Below are 18,864 nucleotides of genomic sequence, written 5' to 3' on the forward strand. Positions count from 1 at the left end.
CTCAGTACGTGCCACCTATCCTGAATCTCCCAAGTACTGACATTACAGGTGTGAATCACCATGTCTGGTTCTGTTCATTTGTTTATTTGCATTTTGGGGGTGGGTGAGGTGGGGAAGGGGGTTGTTTTCTTTTTCCCAAGTGGGGCAGATTTTGAGACAGCTGGGACCTGTCCCAGCTGGGTTGGAATTTACCATGTAGATTAAACTATGTTGGATTAGGAATAATGTGGTGCTGGAGATCTGACAGAGAGAGCACTTTCCAAGCCTGGGCTTCATAATAAAAATCTTACCTGGTTTTTTTTGTTTGTTTGTTTTTGTGTTTTTTTTTTTTTGTTTGTTTTTTGTTTTTTGTTTTTTTTTTTTGGTTTTGTTGTTTTTTTAGACTTAGTCTCAGTATGTGGCTCTCACTGACCCGGAGCTTGCTATGTAAACCCTGTCAGCCTCAAACTCCTACTATGCTTTCTCTTCTTAGCAGTATAGATTTGCTATCACACAAGGCTTGGGAGGCTGATACATGCAGATTTCTATGATTACCAGCCAAGCCAGGTCTATGCACTGAGACATTGAAGAAAAAAAGAACTAAAGTTCAGCAAAAGGAAAGGGATGGTACATCCTGCACCAAGAAAGATGATTGGAGAGGACTGCAAGTGCAAGACTATATAGGCCTATAGGAATCTGAAGACTGATATGTGCTATAAATCTATTTTTAGAAAAATGAACCAAAAAAACTTTGCATTTGTCCCTATATTTCTGATATGGTTTCAAAAACCAGGAGCCAATAAAACTTTTATTTTTACAGCCAATTCCCAAAAGAGATAAAGAACCATTCACAAAATTACTCCTAAGTGGTTGAATGGATGCAAGACAAGTTTTTTGTTTGCTTTGGAAACAGGGTTCTCTTTCTAGGCTTGGTGAGACTGGAACTCACTATATAGACCATGCAGGCCTTGAACTCACAAATACCTGCCTGATCTGCCTACCAACTCCTAGGATTAAAGTTGTACATCACAATGCCATGCAAGCTAAGCGGTTTTCTTTCTTTCTTTCTTTCTTTCTTTCTTTCTTCCTTCCTTCCTCTTCTTCACTCCTCTTTTTTTCTTCTTTTTTTCTTTCTTTCTTTTTTTTTTTCTTTCTTTTCTTTCTTTTTCTTCTTTTTCTTTTTCTTTCTTTCTTTCTTTTCTTTCTTTTCTTCTTTCTTCTTTCTTTCTTTTCTTTTTCTTTTCTTTCCTTTTTTTTTTTTCGTTTTTTTTCTTTTCTTTTTCACTTTCTTTCTTTTTTCTTTCTTTCTTTTCTTTTTCTTTCTTTTCTTTTTCTTTCGTTTTCTTCCTTTCTTTTTTTTTTTTTCTTTTTCTTGTTCTTTCTTTTCTTGTTCTTTCTTTTCTTTCGTTTTTTTTCTTCTTTCTTTCTTTTTCTTTTTTCTTTTCTTTTCTTTCTTTTCTTCTTTCCTTTCTTTGCTTTCTTTCTTTCTTTCTTCTTTCTTTTTTTTTCTTCTTTCTTCTTCTTTTTTTCTTTTTTTTCTTTCTTTCTTCTTCTTTTTCTTTCTTTTTTTCTTTCTTTCTTTCTTTTTTTCTTTCTTTCTTTCTTTCTTTCTTTCTTTCTTTCTTTTCTTTCTCTTTCTTCTTCTGGGTTTTGGAAACAGGGTTTCTTATGCAATCCTGATTGTCCTAAAACTAGTTCTAGAGTCCAGGCTAGCCCCAAACTCAGAGAACTGTTTCCGCTGTCTCTTAAGTGCTGGGATGAAAGACATGTATAGCCACACCTGGTTTTGTATTTCAGTTTGGAATAGCACCTTGCAAAACAGTAGTCTAAAGCATGTGGTCTGGCTCACTGATCATCTTAAATAAATGGAAAATAAAGAGAAGCAGATGTGCTGTAAGTGATATAATATGCTATGCCCCTGACAATTTAAAATATAAGAACAGTTACTTTGTTTCTAGCCCGAATTTTTATAGCAATTTTCATTTATGCCTATTCATATCTTCCCCAATGAAATAATTTTACATAATTTATGCCATAGTAAAGGTGCTTTTTATTGTTTAACCAAAAATTATATAATATTTTTAATTTATTTATTTTTTCATTTTACATTCTGATTGTAGCTTCCCTCCCTCCTCTTTTCCTAGTCCCATCCTCACTCTCTCTTGCCCCAAACCTCTCACCCCAACGTCTCAGAAAAAGGGAGCCCCATACCTATTCACTTCACATCAAGTCCCTTCAGGACTGAGCACATCTTCTTCCTCTGTGGCCTGGTGAGACAGCCCACAGGGGAGAAGTGATCAAAACACATCTAGCCTAAATGTGTATCTTCTACAAAGGAAAGAGCAAAATATAGGAACATATATGGATAGCATTTAGGTACATGTACAACTAGAGTTACTCTAAAGAGTTCAGCTTCACTGAACAGATACAAGAGTTGAGTCACTCACTAGAATTTCAGTAACATTGTCATCAAAGAGGAAAAGTAGAAGTCACCCAATATTCATAGACAGATGGGTAAGCAAGTAGTATATACATATGCTGGAACATTATTCAGCCATACACAGAAAAGAAAATCTGAAAAATTCTACAACACTGACAAATCATAAATATAATACCCACTGAAAATCTTCAAACATAAAAGAACAAACACTATGTGATCATACTACATATATTTTTTGAGATAGGAAACTGCTAACCTACACTTTCAGTTCTCTCAGGTAATTAAGTTTTATTCCTTCTCAAGTTTCTGATGGGGTTGAAGACCACATAATTAGTTTCAATTAAGCTTATTTGTTTAGGGGTTAATATGTTTTTAGGTCTAGATAGATATTTTAAGTTGAGAAAGATGAGATAAAATAGATATTGATTTTCATTCAGAATTTTAGACTCACCAAGATAGGAAATATGTTTTCTACAAGGTTGCCAAATACAATTAGTCAAAACACCTTGAATGTAACATTTGTATATTTCCTAATTTTTTATTTATGTGTAGTAATATAAATGTATATGCAAAAAGATAAAATGAAATCTAGAAAAAAGCAGCGAAGAGAAGGAAGGAAGAGAGAAGGAAAGAAACAAAGAAACAAAGGAAAGGTGAAGAGTTTTGGAGAGGCCTAAGACGAATTTATACAGACAGACCCATTTGAGATGTAATATGAATAAATTAATAAAATATATTTTTAAAAAAGAAATTGATTGTGAGGGGACCTCTTAGCGTTATAGCTGCCCATCAGTTATTTGGAGGAATTACCAGCTGTAGAGCTGTATCTGTGAATCACCTATGCTCCTCAAGTAACCCTAATAAACCGGATTGATGTTAAAAAAAAAAAAAAAAGAAAAAGAAAGAAAGCTATGTAAAATATCTCACTTGACTAATTGCAAAAAAAAAAAAAAAAGCTTTTGGAATGAAAAAAAATTTTTCTATTTTATTAAGTAAGTCAGCATTTACTGGACATATTGGTGTTATGTAAGTATTTCTATGTAAAGCAAAGACACAGTATGATATTGTAAATAAACAAAAGCATTGTAGCTCACCTCTGTAATGTAGTGCTCAGAGTTGACGCTGAGGTGTTGAGTTCTAGGCCAGGTTCATGGACCCAACGAGACCCAATATTGTTTCAGAGAAAACAAACAATCAATCAATTCTCTGAGAAGAAAAAGAGACACCTGAGTTTAATACTCTTTAAAGTTGGTTTAATATGGAGTTGGAAAGTTGCAAATTTAAACCAAATTTACCTTCAGTTATCAGTATTTTTCTTGACTAGGTCAAGACTGGCCCTGGACTAACATATAGCATAGCGTCTGGAGGACCACGAGGAGGGAGGGAAATGCATCTAAGACTATCAGGCTATCAAATATTTTTTTTTTTAAAAAAAAAAGGTCCATTAATGCTTTAGCTTAAAAGATTAATTCATTCAAGTCACAAGATATAATACTATGGAAGAAAAGCATTACATATTCAGAGAACACAAACTGCAACAATTGATTAATGGTAAATACCTCAACTCAAGTCAATTAAATTAGTTTGTCGTCAAACATGAACTGTGTATTTGTTCATATGCTTCTATATCCATGCATGAATATGAAATAATTCAGCTTAATAAAATTCACATAGTTCTTCAACACCTTCAGTAAATGTAGCCTTGAAGGAAAAGTAGACTTGGGACATTCCCCCCATCCCCCACTTTGTATTTTGTTTGTTTGCTTGCTTGCTTTGTTGTACCTTTTTGTTAGTTTGTTTTTCTTGTTGGTTTTCGTTTGTTTTGTTTTGTTTTTTTGTTTTTTGTTTTTTGTTTTTTGTTTTGTTTTGTTTTGTTTTGTTTGAGTCATTCAAGACAAGGTTTCCCTAGGTAATGGTGTCCTGGAACTTGATTTGTAGATCAAGCTGGCCTTGAAATCAGAGATCTATCTCTGCCTCCCAAGTGCTGGGGTTAAAGGCCTGCAACACAGCAGCCTGGTTGTTCTTGTTTCCTTACAGAGACTCCTGAATGGAATGTTCCTTCCATCAATTTTACATTATGTTTTACCTTTGAAATAAATATTTTTAAGAAATCTTGCTGTACTCCTCCCCTTTTTCAAAACATTTTTAAAGCTTGCTTTTGATTTTACCAGCACTCTCATGCAATTTCTGCAACAGTTTTGTTGGATGCTAGGTGTCGCTGTGGTTACAATGGCCAAAGATTCCCAGAAGTATAATGGGGTATTTTTTTTTCTTTTTCTTTTTCTTTTTTGAAATGATAATAGAACAGCACCATTAAGCCATTTATTTCTTCCATTTCCTCCTTCCCCCTGCTCTCTTTCAAATTCATGACTTTTCCCCCCTTTTCTTTTCTTAACTGTTGTTTGGAAATTTAAGGATTCTGAGCTTGGAACTCAATTGTCTTCTTCCTATAAGACAGTTTGAGGACCTGACTCAGCATCTTCACATTAGGTCAAAAAGGGTTTATACCGAGATAACATGTTTTGAGGTTTCTTTGTTGTTTCTTTGCCCCTCTGTTCTGTATATCTGTCTGTCTCTCTTTCACTCTCAGTCTCTGTCTCTCACCCTGTCTCTCTCTCTCTCTCTCTCTCTGTCTCTGTCTCTCTGTGTCTCACTCACTAAAGCTTATTTTATTACTTGGTAAATGTTTGCCTGTGTACCAGGGCCATGCCTGGTACCTTCAGAGTCTAGAACATGTCAGATGTCCTAGAACTGGGGTTATAAATAGTTATGAGCTACCATGTGGGTGCTGCAAAGCAAATCTAGGTCCTCTGGAAACCATTGTGCCACTGCCCCAGCTTTCTTCCTTCCTTCCTTCTTTCCTTCCTTCCTTCCTTCCTTCCTTCCTTCCTTCCTTCTTTTCTTTCTTCTTTTTTCTTTCTTTCTTCCTTTTGTTTGTTGAAAGAGTTTTCTTACAATATATTCTGATCATCCTTTCTCCTCTCATAACTCCTCCCAGATTCTACCCAACTTCCTATCTCTGGCTTCTCTTATTCCATGCCATTCATTTCTCTCTCTCTTTCAAGGAGACAAACAAACTAATAAAAATATATTTAAAAAATCACAGGAAACATACACACACCATAAAAAAACAAAATCAACCAAAATATCCAAGCAAAGACCTTATAATAAGACAAATAAATCCTGAGCAAAACAATATGAGCCAAAAAGTCTACAAAAAACCAACAACTATGTTTTATGTTGGCCATATACTCCTGGACATGGTCTATCCTGAACTGTTGTTTAATATATCCTTAAGCATGCATACATACATACATACATACATACCAGACATCCATTTTCAAGGGAAAATTAATTTTATTCATTGTAGTGTCTATGGTTATTCGACTTCAGATTTTTTTCATATCCTATGTTTTCTTTTCTTGTACACAATGTAAAATATCAATGAAGAGGGTATTCTATGATTTATTATATAGCTATGGGTATTAATAATGTTCTAGTACAGGAATTGAAAATAATTAGTGAAAATTGTGCACCAGAATTGCCTTTGTTGAGAGAGATTTCTTGTTGTTGTTGTTGCTTCGGCTGCTGATTTTATTGCTTTTATTTTGAGACAGAGAGTTATTACTTAGCTATGGCTTGTGTGGAATTTGCTATTTAGACCAAGATGCTTCTGCCTCCCAAGTGATGGGATTAAAGGAGAGGACTTGCTACTAAGGAGAGGACTTCTAGAAATTTAGACATAGAATGAAAGAACTCCTTAAAGCTTGGCAGGTGATGCTATGAGGATGTGGTCATTCTGAGTATTGTGGAAATGAGGAAACTCAGTGACATACTACTCACTCCTCTTTGAGACCATGTCAGAACATGGTAAAAAATGATACAGAGTGGACAATGCCTTGGGAAACTATAAGAGAGGCTGCTGGAAAAGAGGCAGAGACCTTTTACCTCAACTGTATTTTGGTCCCTAGATTGTTCTTGGATGTGGTTTTGTGCCTCCTGCAACAAGCATTTACATTTAATTTAAAAGACATTTTTATTCTTATTGGATGTCAGAATATAGCTCTAAAACTCAATCTGGTTAAAGGACACGCAGAGTGCTGTTCTTAATATGCCCTGAATCTGAATATTGTCTTCTGCCTTGCTTTTGTGCATTTCCAAATATAATCTATAGTATGTGCCAAGTAATCATGTTTGTTTTGGTCTGACCTGAGAAAATTCTGGGACATGGCTGCTCTGTTAATATTAATAGGTGCTTACTGACATTTATTTACATGTTATTCTGAACTCAAATCGCCCTTCCCTGGATCATTTGTTTCTTTCTCACTCATGTATAAAAGTATCCTGAAACCAAAGTACATTTGTCTGCTCTATTAGACAGTGATCCACTCCATTCTTTAAGGTCCACAAATCCCAGGTACTCTGGAATGATCTGCACAGGTTGCCTGGTTATTGCACTAAGGGAAATACCGTAAGTATCAAGTAGTGGAGAATAGCAGAACAAGTCAGTTATTGTACTAAGAGCATATGGAAGGTTGTATTAGATATCCCTATGAATATCAGAGACTGGAAGACAATGGAAGAACAAAAATCCTTGAGTGGACTGCTGATACATGAGATCATGTTTGAAGGGTTTACACTAACATGGGAATTGGGTTCATAAAATGACTAATAAGGCATCAGTGACTGGCCCAAGCAGAAAAAATACCTGTCTGGGTTCATGCATAGCAAATGTAGTGAGGATTGTACTGAGCACTGAATGCCTAGATAAAATTCTACTAAAAAGCCAAATGCTGTATTATTGAGCTTCTGAAAGTTTTTAAAGCCCAGGCCATAGCTTACAAAAAACATAAATGATAAATAATGCAGGTGATAAAGATAAGTTTGGCCTGGGTTTGGTAGCACATGCCTTTCAATCCAGGTACTGAGCACAAAGGAGGATCTGTGTGACTTAAAGCACATCCTTGTCTATATAGCCGAGTTTCAGGTCAGCAAGGACTGTTTATTGAGACCCTTGAAAAAGTTTTACAGGTGATGGTGGCACAAACCTTTAATCTCAGCTCTCAGGAGGCAGAGGCAGGTGGATCTCTGTTAGTTTAAGGCCAGCCTATTCTACAGAGCAAATTCCAGGTCACTCAGGACTGTTACACAGAGAAATCCTGTCTCAAAAATTAAAATAATAAAATAAAATAAAAATAAACACTAAAACAACAACAAAACTCTCTTTTTTCTTTTCATTTTTCTTTTTCTTTTTCTTTTTTTTTATTTTTCTTTTGCCTAGGCAAGGGGTTGCGCATACCTGTCTCAGGATTCAGAGAAGCAGAGACAGATGGAGCTCTGTGATTTTGAGGCCATCCTGTTTAACAAAGCAAGTCCAGGACAGCCAAAGCTACATAGAGAAACTCTGACTTGAAAAACCTAAAAATGGGCAAGCATGGATGTGGTCAAACTCTGACAAGACAGGGTAAGCAAGTTCTCAATAGTTCCTGCCTCACAGATATGTCTATCATATATACTGGGCAAGCAGGTTGATGATGATGCTCCAACTTTTTAGAGAGTTTTGGGTGACTGCTTAGACAGCAAACTATCTCTGTCTTGTTCACATTTTGGAAACTGCTAACCTGTACCTCCTGTCTACTCAGGTAATTAATTTTATTCCTTTTCGAGTTTCTGATATGGTTAAAGACCAGATAGTTTAGTTTTACAAGTGAGCTTAGTTGTTTAGGGGTTAAGATGTTTTTAGGTCTAGATAGATGTTTTAAGTTTATAAAGATGAGATATGATAGATACTGCTTTACATTAGGAATTTTAGACTCACCAAGATAGGCTACCAAATACAAATAGCCAAACACTATGAATGTAACATATGTATATATATAATTCCTGCTTGTTTCATGGTTCTTCTTGCTGTATGTAGTTTATTGTATATGTGTAAAAAGATAAATGTATATGTAAAGAAAGAAAAAGAAAAGGAGAAATAAATTTTAAAAGCTTAAGTTTATCTTATGGGTAGGCAATTACCTCCCCCAGAGTATGACAACTTAGGGGCAGATGTTATTGGTCCAGCCCTGTGACTTTCAGCAGTCAGTTTGGTCAATGGCAAGGGCCATGGTACCGTCCTGGAACCTATGGAAACTGTGGAACTTGCTTGGCACGTATGGCTGGGTAGAGAGCATTTGTGATGGTTCAAATGAGAAATATTCCCCCATTTATTTTGGTATTTGAATGCTTGTTTCCTAGGTGGTGGCTATGTTTAGTGAAGTTTAAGTGGTGTTACCTTGCTGGAAATGTTTAACACATAAGATGATTGCTGAGATTTCTAGAAGCCTTGCATAGCTTCTTGTTTTCTCTCCTTGCTTACTCTGCTTACATTTGAAGATAGAAGTTTTCAGCTTCCTACACCAACCACCATCACTGGGGAGAAAATTGAGGTTTATCAACACAAAGAGATAATGACTGCTTCAAAAGATAGAATTCTAAAAACCCCACTAAGATGACAAAATGTGGTTCCGTAACAAACTCTCATGTCTTTGACATGCAGGTTGTACTTTTCTCTCAACAAATTATAATTTGAGTACTAAGAATAAATATAGAATCATTTCTAGTGAATCCAGTCATCAAAACACATATGAAAGAGGATGAGAAAAATGATTTTTACAAAATTGCCTGCTGTCTTTAATCACAGAACTCAGGGATGGGGAGGCAGGTAGATCCCAGTGGGTTCATGTCTGTCCTGGTCTATAAAGCAAGTCGTGGACAGCCAAAGCTACACAGAGAAACCTTGTCTCAAAAAACAAAACAAAAAAAAACCAAAAAGGCTGAAGATAAACAGAAAAAAGGAAGTGGTGACCTCAGGGCAAGACCCCACCCAGCTAAGCTTCCAACTTTTGAAAAGAAATTTAAAAACACTTTGGGCATAGGTGTGGCAGTACACACCTTTATTTCCGGTACTTAAAAAGCAGAGGATGGCAGATCTCTAAATTTACTGCCAGCCTCCACTATAAAACAGGGTGCAGGACAGCCATGCTCAGGTAGTGAAGGAAAACATCCAATACAGAAAGCTGGTGAAGATGTAATTAAGGTAGGGAGCCAGAAAGCAGAAGAAATTGGCAGCTTTGGTCATATAACAGAGCCTCAGACTTTAGTAGGCTCCCAGACCTTAACACAACTGACTCTTATGAAGGAATTAACATCCTCTGTGGGGAGAAGTCAGGCCTCTCATCCAGGTTTCTCTTGTCCTCTAAGAAAAATGTATACAGGGAGTGGTGGAAATAGTTTCCTCAGGTGAGCATTCCTTCTTCCCCATTTGTGATGCTCCTTTAAGCAGTCCCAGAGAAGGGGGGAAATTCTACATTAAGTATGAAGGAAAAGAGAAAAGTTATACTCCTTACTCTTTTACAACTTTTGTCACCTTTGTATTCAATGATTCATAAAACACACCATTCTCTGAAAAAAAAAAAAAACCACCAAAATACCCCTGGGCTGGGCAGGGGTATCACTGTCAGACCATCCAGCCTGGACAAAATGCATTTCTCCATCTCCACCACTGACCAAGGAAGTTTTAATGCAATTCTCACTAAATACTTTTCAGAAAGACAGTTGCTAGAAAGATTTTTTAAAATCACCCAGTTGGCCCCAGATAATATGAAGACAGTTCCCAGTTGTTGAAGGTAGCATAGCTCAAAGAGTATGTAGTGACAGAGAACTGATTGGCAGAAGACTTTTTGCATAAAACAAAAACTACTGTCATCTTCTCTGATGATGAGACAGATTCCCAGCAAATTTTGGTTTCTCACCCCCTGTCAGGAGAAACAAATGCCCCAGAACTGGCGCAACCACCTCCTATAATTGTTCAATAACCGGTTCAGCTACCTCTCCAGATTAAACAATACCCAACGACCCTAGAAACAAAAGGGGAGATGCAGTCCACCTTGCCTAGATTGAAGAGATAGGCATCCTGGTATTCTGCCATCCACCATGGAATACAGCACTTCTGTCTGTAAAGAAAACTGAGGCATCTAATTTTCAAGGGTCTGATTCTTCTAAAGAAACAGGTGTACACTGTGTTAGACTTGAAAAATGTGTTCATCTGCCTCCCCTTGGCAGAGATGAGTCAACCTATCAATGGGAGGTTACAGTGGGCAACATACCTAGACCTGGTTGCCCCAGGATTTAAAAGCACACAATGTAGACTTCCTGTACTTCCATCAGAGGGTTCCTGGGAAATAGATTATAAAAGGGCCATTAAAGGATTCCTGCAAGAGTTACATATCTTAGGCTACAAAATGTTGGCTAAGAAAACTGAACTTTATAAAAGACTAGCTCTCTTGGCTACCAGCTGAAGAGAGGCAAAAGGAGCCTGATTCAGAGTAGGATTGCTGCCATCCTTCAGATCCCAGCACCAAAGACTAAGAGTTCGAGAGTTTGAGGTTTGAAAGACAAGGACAGCAGGATATTGCTGCCTCTGAATACTGGAGTTTGTAGAAATAACAAGGCCTCTATACACTAGCACAAAGGGGGACGGGACAATAGCCTCTAATTTGGACTGAAACTAAATAAAAAGACAAAAGAGGCTTTAACACAAACTTTGGTGTCATGAAAAGGCCCTGTGATATACCTGTTGAAATAACTGGACCTTGTAGCCAAAGGATGGCTGCACCTGTCTAAGAGCTCTGGTAGCTATTGCTGGTTTAAAAAAACAAAGAAGTTTACTCTGGGTCAAAATCTTATACACACAGCACCCTCCTCTGAAAAGTACCAGAACAGAATGCTGGCTGTCTAATGATTGTGTGACCTAGTACCAGGCCAGACTCCTGGCCCACCTTTGAATCTGGTTTGAGAAACCCACCATCACGAATCCTGCTATTCACTTGTCTAATTTCCAACCCACGTATGTTCATCTATGATTGTCACAAAATAAAAAGTGAAACTAGGTACATGAGAACTGTACTATTTACTTTAATTGAAATTATTTGAGCCTTAGCTAGGTACTTCAGCCCAGAAAGCAAAACTGAATGATATGACCCATGCTCTCAGATGGGAAAAGGGAAAATCCATCACCATATACAACACAGACCATCAGTAGATAAGTTTTACTTCTGGCATTTTCATGGTATGATCTATAAAGACAGAAGTCTCTTCAACACTGGGAAAAATTATATTCTACAAATTTTGTCTTCTACTGCTGGATTTCTTCTTCTTCTTCTTCTTCTTCTTCTTCTTCTTCTTCTTCTTCTTCTTCTTCTTCTTCTTGTTCTTCTTCTTCTTTTTGCTCATTTGAGATAGGGTTTCTCTGTGTAGCCTTGGCTGTCCTAGACTTCCTTTGTAGACCAGGCTGTCCTCAAACTCACAGCGATTCGCTTGCCTCTGCCTCCCGAGTGGTGGGATTAAAGGCGAGCATCACCACGCCCAGCTTTCTTCTGACCTGGTTGTCCAACAAACATCCCTAAGCCTGGAGCCTGTGGATATGCTGATGACATACCATGACTTGATATTGCCTGAATGGACAGCTCAAACCCACAGGCTAATAATGGAGGATGCCAGATGTAAAGATCATTCTCCTAGAAACAACTGGCAGGACTGTTGCTAACTGATCTTCACCATCCTACTCTTCTGGTGTCTACAAAACTTCCTGAGTTGCTCAGATCAAGGTTTGTTATACCGGGACTGAACAGTTTAGCATGGCCTGTCTCAGCCAGATGCCAGGTTTGTGCTCAAGTGAATTCAAAACAGAAAGCCCTTACCTCAGAAAGGGGTCCAAGTGAGAGGCCAATACCCCTACAAACTCTGGGGAAAAAAACTGACTTCACCAAGATACAGCCTACTGGAGGCAGATAAATGTGCTTGTTACACTTTGTAGACACCTTTTTACTGGTGGATAGACATGTTCCTCATTCAAACTGAAACTTCTCAAAGAGTAGCTAAAAACTCCTCCAGTTACTGGAACTTATTTTTCTCTGTATAGCCTTGGCTGTCCTGGAACTCACAAGACCTTGCTGGCCTTGAACTCTGAGATCCACCTGCTTCTGCCTCCTAAATGCTGGGATTAAAGAGGTGGGATTAAAGGTCTTAGCCTAGGCACTTCTCCTATTCTGATGCTTGCTATTCTGCTTTATGGGTTAATCCCTATGGATAACAAAAATATTACTGGGCCTCTGAGACTACTTTGTGGACATGTTATAACAGTTTGACTAGATGGGCCTCTTTTGATACTTTGCAAAGTTAGTAGTAAATTGATCAGGACTGAGAGGTAAGTTTCCATTTCTGAATTAAAACAACAGTTAAATTACCTTGCAGAACTAATCTTACAAAAGTGGAGAGACTTAGATTTTTCAAGAGATAAAAAAATGGCTTTGGGAAAACCTGTCACCCTGGCTAGGGAAATAACAGGCACTACTTACTTTATTCTCCATATTCCCCAAGATAACTACTCTGCTGTCATTGCTGGATGCCTTTAAATCTCATTCTGATTGGATTAACAGTGACTTTTTATGCTCATATCTCAGGTCATGCAATACCGTGAGGGATAACTACCCTGAAACCTGCTGTGCTCTTCTAAATCAGTCCTTCTGCAGCTTATGCCAGCTTTGGAGAATTATAAAACATTCTGACAAGACATTCTTGCCCTCTTACATCTCAAGATACCTTTCAAGTCTTGATCTTAACAGCAGGAATACCAGTGAAACAGCAATGCAGTTGGGCTTTCTTCGGCACAACTTTTGTCAGAGTTCTCCATAAGATGTAACTCTTTTTTAAAGGCACAATTACCCCTCCCCCCTTTTTTGTTGTTTGTTTGTTTTTTTATGAGAGAGGGTTTCTCTGTATAGCCTTGGCTGTCCTGGATTGGCTTTGTAGACCAGGCTGGCCTCCAACTCATGGCAGTTGTCGGCCTGCTCCTGCAACTCTGAATGCTGGCATTAAAGGCATGTGCCACCTCCATGCCCAGCACAATTACCCTTAATAGCTGTGCCTGGCCTAGAACTTGCTCCATAGAATAGGCTGGCCTCACAGAGATCCCTCTGCTTCTGCCTCCTAGCACTGATCTTATTTTATTATGGCTATCCTGACTTCCAGAATTTATACATTAGTCCAAAAGTCAAGGATTGTATGGGTGATAACTAAACAAGTTAAGAGAGACAAGTTTTTTTTCAGCTATCAATTTATAGGGCAGGGTAGCATTAGGAAATATAAGAAATAAAACACACTCAAGAAACACACTCAAGAAATGTTAGGCTATAGAGTATAGTAATAAAAACAGCATAGCACTGAAATAAAAAACTACATATCCTTGGTCTTTTATGTTTCCACTGGAATTCTGACATTTTAATTTTCAATTTATGAGAAAAATTGCATTGTAATTTAATAAAGATTGCACTGATTTAGTAAGTTGCTTTTAGTAAGTTCACCATTTACACACTATTGGTTCTACCAATCTATTAACTAACATGGAAGCTGTTTTAGTTTCCTGTATGTTTTTTTTTCCAATTGTGTTTTCAGGTTTTAGTTGTACAAATATTTACTTTCTTTCATTAAATATATACCATGGCATCTTTTGTAACTACAAAAAAAAAAAAAAAAAGAAAAGAAAAAAAAAAAAAAAAAAAGAAAAAGAAAAAGAAAGAAAGAAATATAAACCCAATTACTGATTTAGTTCACAGAAAAAGAATTGTTGCCATAAAATAAAAGCTACATTTCACTCTTCATCACCAAGTCACTGTATCTGGTTATCGGTGGCCCTGGCACCTGAGTGTGGGGCCATCCACATGAGCATGAGCAACATAAAAATGCCCAGATTCCCAAAGAAATGTGACTTCCTAACTTCTTAGGAAAGTCCAAATTTGAACACAGAAATCTAATGGAAACAGAGCAAAGCTATATTTGTATGGTATCTCATATACTTTTGTTCTTTTAAACAGTCCTAACCCTAATCTCACTTTAAATGATATTTAAATTATTTTTTTTGCTTGTTTTTTTCTCTAACGATTTTTTTTGCATATACATTTGTATTATTACACATAAATAAAAAATTACATACAGCAAGAAGAACCACAAAACAATCAGGGATTTATGAATGTTACATTCATGGTGTTTTGGCTAATTGTATTTGGCAACCTTGTAAAAAATCATCTTTTCTATCTGAGAATCAATATCTATCTTATCTCATCTCTGGTAACTTAAAACATCTATCTAGACCCAAAAACATCTTTTTTTCTACTTTTTTTTATTAATTTATTCTTGTTACATCTCAATGGTTATCCCATCCCTTGTATCCTCCCATTCTTCCCTCCCCTCCCATTTCCCCTTATTCCCCTCCCCTATGGCTGTTCCTGAGGGGGATTACCTCCCCCTGTATATGCTCATAGGGTATCAAGTCTCTTCTTGGTAACCTGCTGTCCTTCCTGTGAGTGCCACCAGGTCTCCCCGTCCAGGGAACATGTAGACCTAAAAACATCTTAATCTTTAAACAACTAAAGTTAATTGTAAGATAGGGATGATAGGATAAAAAGTAGATTACTGAATCTACTCCTCAACCTAAGGTCTTAGTTGTTACTAACAAATAAGGTTATTTTTAATTCATTGGTATAGAAATTTGATTATTGATACAAAATAAGTTTAATTTTTATATGTTGGTATAGAATTCAAACTTAAAATTATTCTTCACACACATTATATGTATTTCTACTCTAATATGAGGTATTGAACCCATGCAACCCAAATATTATACAAAGTTTACTTCCAATACCTTGAAAGTGCTATTGCAGGCTATTTAGGATAATTAAGTATTACATGCTATTTCTTAGTTGATCAAATCATGGTCATATCAATTACTAGTCCAATTTTATTACAAGAATATACCTCTTAGGTTTACCAGATAGATATAATTCTAAGATAGATAAGGTAAAATAGCTAGATAAGGTCTTCAAAAGCTTCAGAGACCTACAGAATATGGCACTTAAAGATGCTTTTTATATTTGAAATATTCTTTGACAGGTTAACTCCTGGCAACACCCAGCCTACCTCAAGAAGATGATGAGCATCAAAAAACCCTCCTTATGGATATGGCTTCAAATTTGGCAAACTAGCTGCAGGGAAAATGTCCTCGATTCTGCCACAGATAGAAATCTGTCTAAAAACGAGCAAGACTGCATGCAAGCAGAATTGATGGCCAAACTTTGCCAAGACAGGGTAAGCAAGCCCTCAATAGTTCCTGTCTCACAAATATGTCTGTCAGATATATTAGGTCAGAAGGCTGAAGATGATGCTTCAATGTTATAGAGAGTTTTTGGTGACTGTTCAGGCAGCAAATTGTCTCTGTCATTTTTTTTCCCCTCATTTTGGAAGCTGCTAACCTGAACTTCAGGTAATTAAGTTTTATTCCTTTTCAACTATCTGATGATGTTGAAGACCAGATATTTAAATCCTTAAATTGGAATCTAAACAGCTCTGGAGAATTAGGTCATATATTCTTGTTTTGGAGTTTGATGCATTGAAAACTCCCAAAATGAATGTTTCCTTTAAGTAGATTTATTTGTCTGTTTTATTTATTTTTTCTAGTGGAAAGTTCATTCTGGCAACTATTCATTTTATAAATACACTGTGAGTTATGAAAATTTCCTCAGATTTTATTTATTTCTTAAAGCATGTGATTAAGCTGTAAATAGAGTAGAACATTTAAAAAAAAAAACCTTCAAGTAATCTGAACTTCAGAAAAGTAGTTGGTTCTTGGGGAGTTTCATGTGTCTCAAAGGCTTCATAGAAAACTAGGGCTAGTATGAGGTCTGAATTTTTAAAAATATTTTATTAATTTATTAATATTACATCTTAATTGTTATCCCATCATGTATCCTCCCATTCCTCCTTCCCTCCCGCTTTCTCCCTACTCCCATTCCCTATGTCTGTGACTGAGGAGGAACTCCTCCCCCTTGTTCTGCTCATAGGGTATCAAATCTCTTCTTGGTAGCCTGCTATCCTTCCTCTGAGTGCCACCAGGCCTCCTCATCAAGGGGACATGGTCAAAAATGGGGCACCAGAGTTTGTGTGAAAGTCAGATCCCACTCTCCACCCAATGGTGGAGAATGGAGGAGTGAATTTTATTCTAAGGCTAGAAAGCAATACCTTCTACTCTTTCCTGAGTTTGCAGCAGGAATTGTCCCTTTTGTGCTTCCCAGTCTGTACAATCAAGAAATTTCAAGTTTCACTTTTAATTAATTAATTCTACTTCAAATAAGTATTTATGTGTCAATTTTTAAAAAATCAAGAGAGATTAAGATTGGCATGAGTGATTTATATCAGGGACATAGAGGGACATATTTACATAAATAATCTAAATTTCATATAGTAGTGTGGCCATTAACAGTACAGGCAGTCTTTGTTTTGATCATGATTATAAATAGTAATACCTTGATTGCATACTACACTGCATAAAGTATAGCATGTGTGTGTGTGTGTGTGTGTGTGTGTGTGTGTGTGCGCATGTGTTAGATGGAGGGAGATAGGTTATATATTGGACAAGAAAGTGTTAAAGAGACTTCACTGAATGCAGAGAACTGCTAGAGAAGTAAGCAAAATCCCCGCAGGCTACCAGCTAAGAGGCTATATAAGCTGCTTCAAGGTGGGAAGGTACCAAATACACAAATGGGCTGCAGGTAGTTCAACAGTCAGGCAGTTCTAAGTGAGATGATTCACACAGAGTACAAACTAGGAGATTTGGAGTAAAGAAAATATGTGTGCCTTTTTTTTTTTTTCAATTTAACACAAACTAGGGTCATCAGTGTAGAGGGAACTTCAGTTAAGAAGATGACTCCTGGACACAGATCTGCCTGTCATAAAGTTCTTCTTGTAGGTTTCCAGGACCCTGTGGGTTCTACTATTTCTCTGTTCTTCCATGCTACTCTAACCTAAAGTCTCAATAGGATGGCCTCTCCTCTGACCCATTTTCTTGGTAAGTAAAGTTTTTCACGGTACGTATCCCTTGGACTAGTGTTTTGATATAAGTGAGTATATACCATTTGTCTCTTTTTGCTTCTGGGTGAACTCACTCATTATGATAATTTCTAGATCAATCCATTTGTCCACAAATTTCAGGAATACCTTGTTTTTAATAGCTGAGTAGTATTCCATAGTGTAAATGTACCACAGTTTCTTAGTCCATTTTTCTACTGATGGACACTTAGGCTGTTTCCATGTTCTGGCTATTATCAGATCTGTGTCCTGGGGTCCTCCTCAAACTAAGGGACCAGCCAAGGAGAATATAGGCATTAAACTTCGAACACCTACCAAGACCTAGCCGACGAACGTGATATTCTTCACCATTGAGTGGAGAGTGAGATCTGACTCACACACGAACTCTGGTGCCCCTTTTCTGACCATGTCCCCTGGATGGGGAGGCCTGGCGGCACTCAGAGGAAGGATAGCAAGTTACCAAGAAGAGACTCGATATTCTAAGAGCATATATAGGGGGAGGAGGTCTCCCTCAATCACAGACATAGGGGAGGGAAGAGGGGGGAAGTGGGAGGGAGGGAAGAATGGGAGGAAACAGGGGAAAGGCTAACAATTGAGATGTAATATGAATAAATTAATAAAAATGTAAAAAAAAGAAATATGAAAAAAAGAGAAATATGAAAAAAAAGATGACTCCTTCATATTGCCCTTCAGGCAAGTCTGTGGGAGTAATGTTTTTGATTAATAATTCATGTGGGAGGACACAGGCCATTGTGCACTGTGCCATCCATAGGCAATTCCTTTTGGCTATATAAGAAAAAAAAAACTGAAACCAGACACAGTGGCGCACTCCTGTAATCCCAGAACTCAGGGAGGCAGAGGCAGGGGTATCTCTGTGAGTTTGAGGCCTGCCTGGTCTAAAAATCAAGTCCAGGAATGTCAAGGCTACACAGAGAAACCCTGTCTTGAAAAACAATAAACATTGGCTAGATCTGGGCAGGGGTTTGAAGTTTACCGCCTGTATTGTCCTTGGCTGGTGCCATAGTTTGAGCGGGACCCCTGGGCCCAAATCTGCCTATCATAATGTTCTTCTTGTAGGTTTCTAGGAACTTTTGGATCCTTCAACCCTCTGGATCCTTCTACTTTGCTATTCTCCCATGCTTCTCTCATCTAGAGTCCCACTAGGATGTCCTCCCCTCTGTCCCAGTTTCCTGGTAAGTGGAGACTCTCATGGGACATGCCCCTTGGGCTAGTATGATAAGCTATGAGCATATAAAGGGGAGGAAGTCCCCCTCAGTCACAGTCATAGGGGAGGGGAGTAATGGGAAAAAGGGAGGGAGGGAGGAATGGGAGGATACAAGGGATGGGATAATCATTGAGATGTAATAAGAATAAATTAATAAAATAAAATTTAAAAAAGAAAAATAATAAACAAAACAAAACAAGACAAGAAAGGTAACTAAGTGAGCTGTGATGAACATGACCAACTGTAAGCAGAGTTTCCC

This window comes from Acomys russatus, chromosome 7 (assembly GCF_903995435.1).
Source record: "Acomys russatus chromosome 7, mAcoRus1.1, whole genome shotgun sequence".
NCBI classification, from domain to species: domain Eukaryota; kingdom Metazoa; phylum Chordata; class Mammalia; order Rodentia; family Muridae; genus Acomys; species Acomys russatus.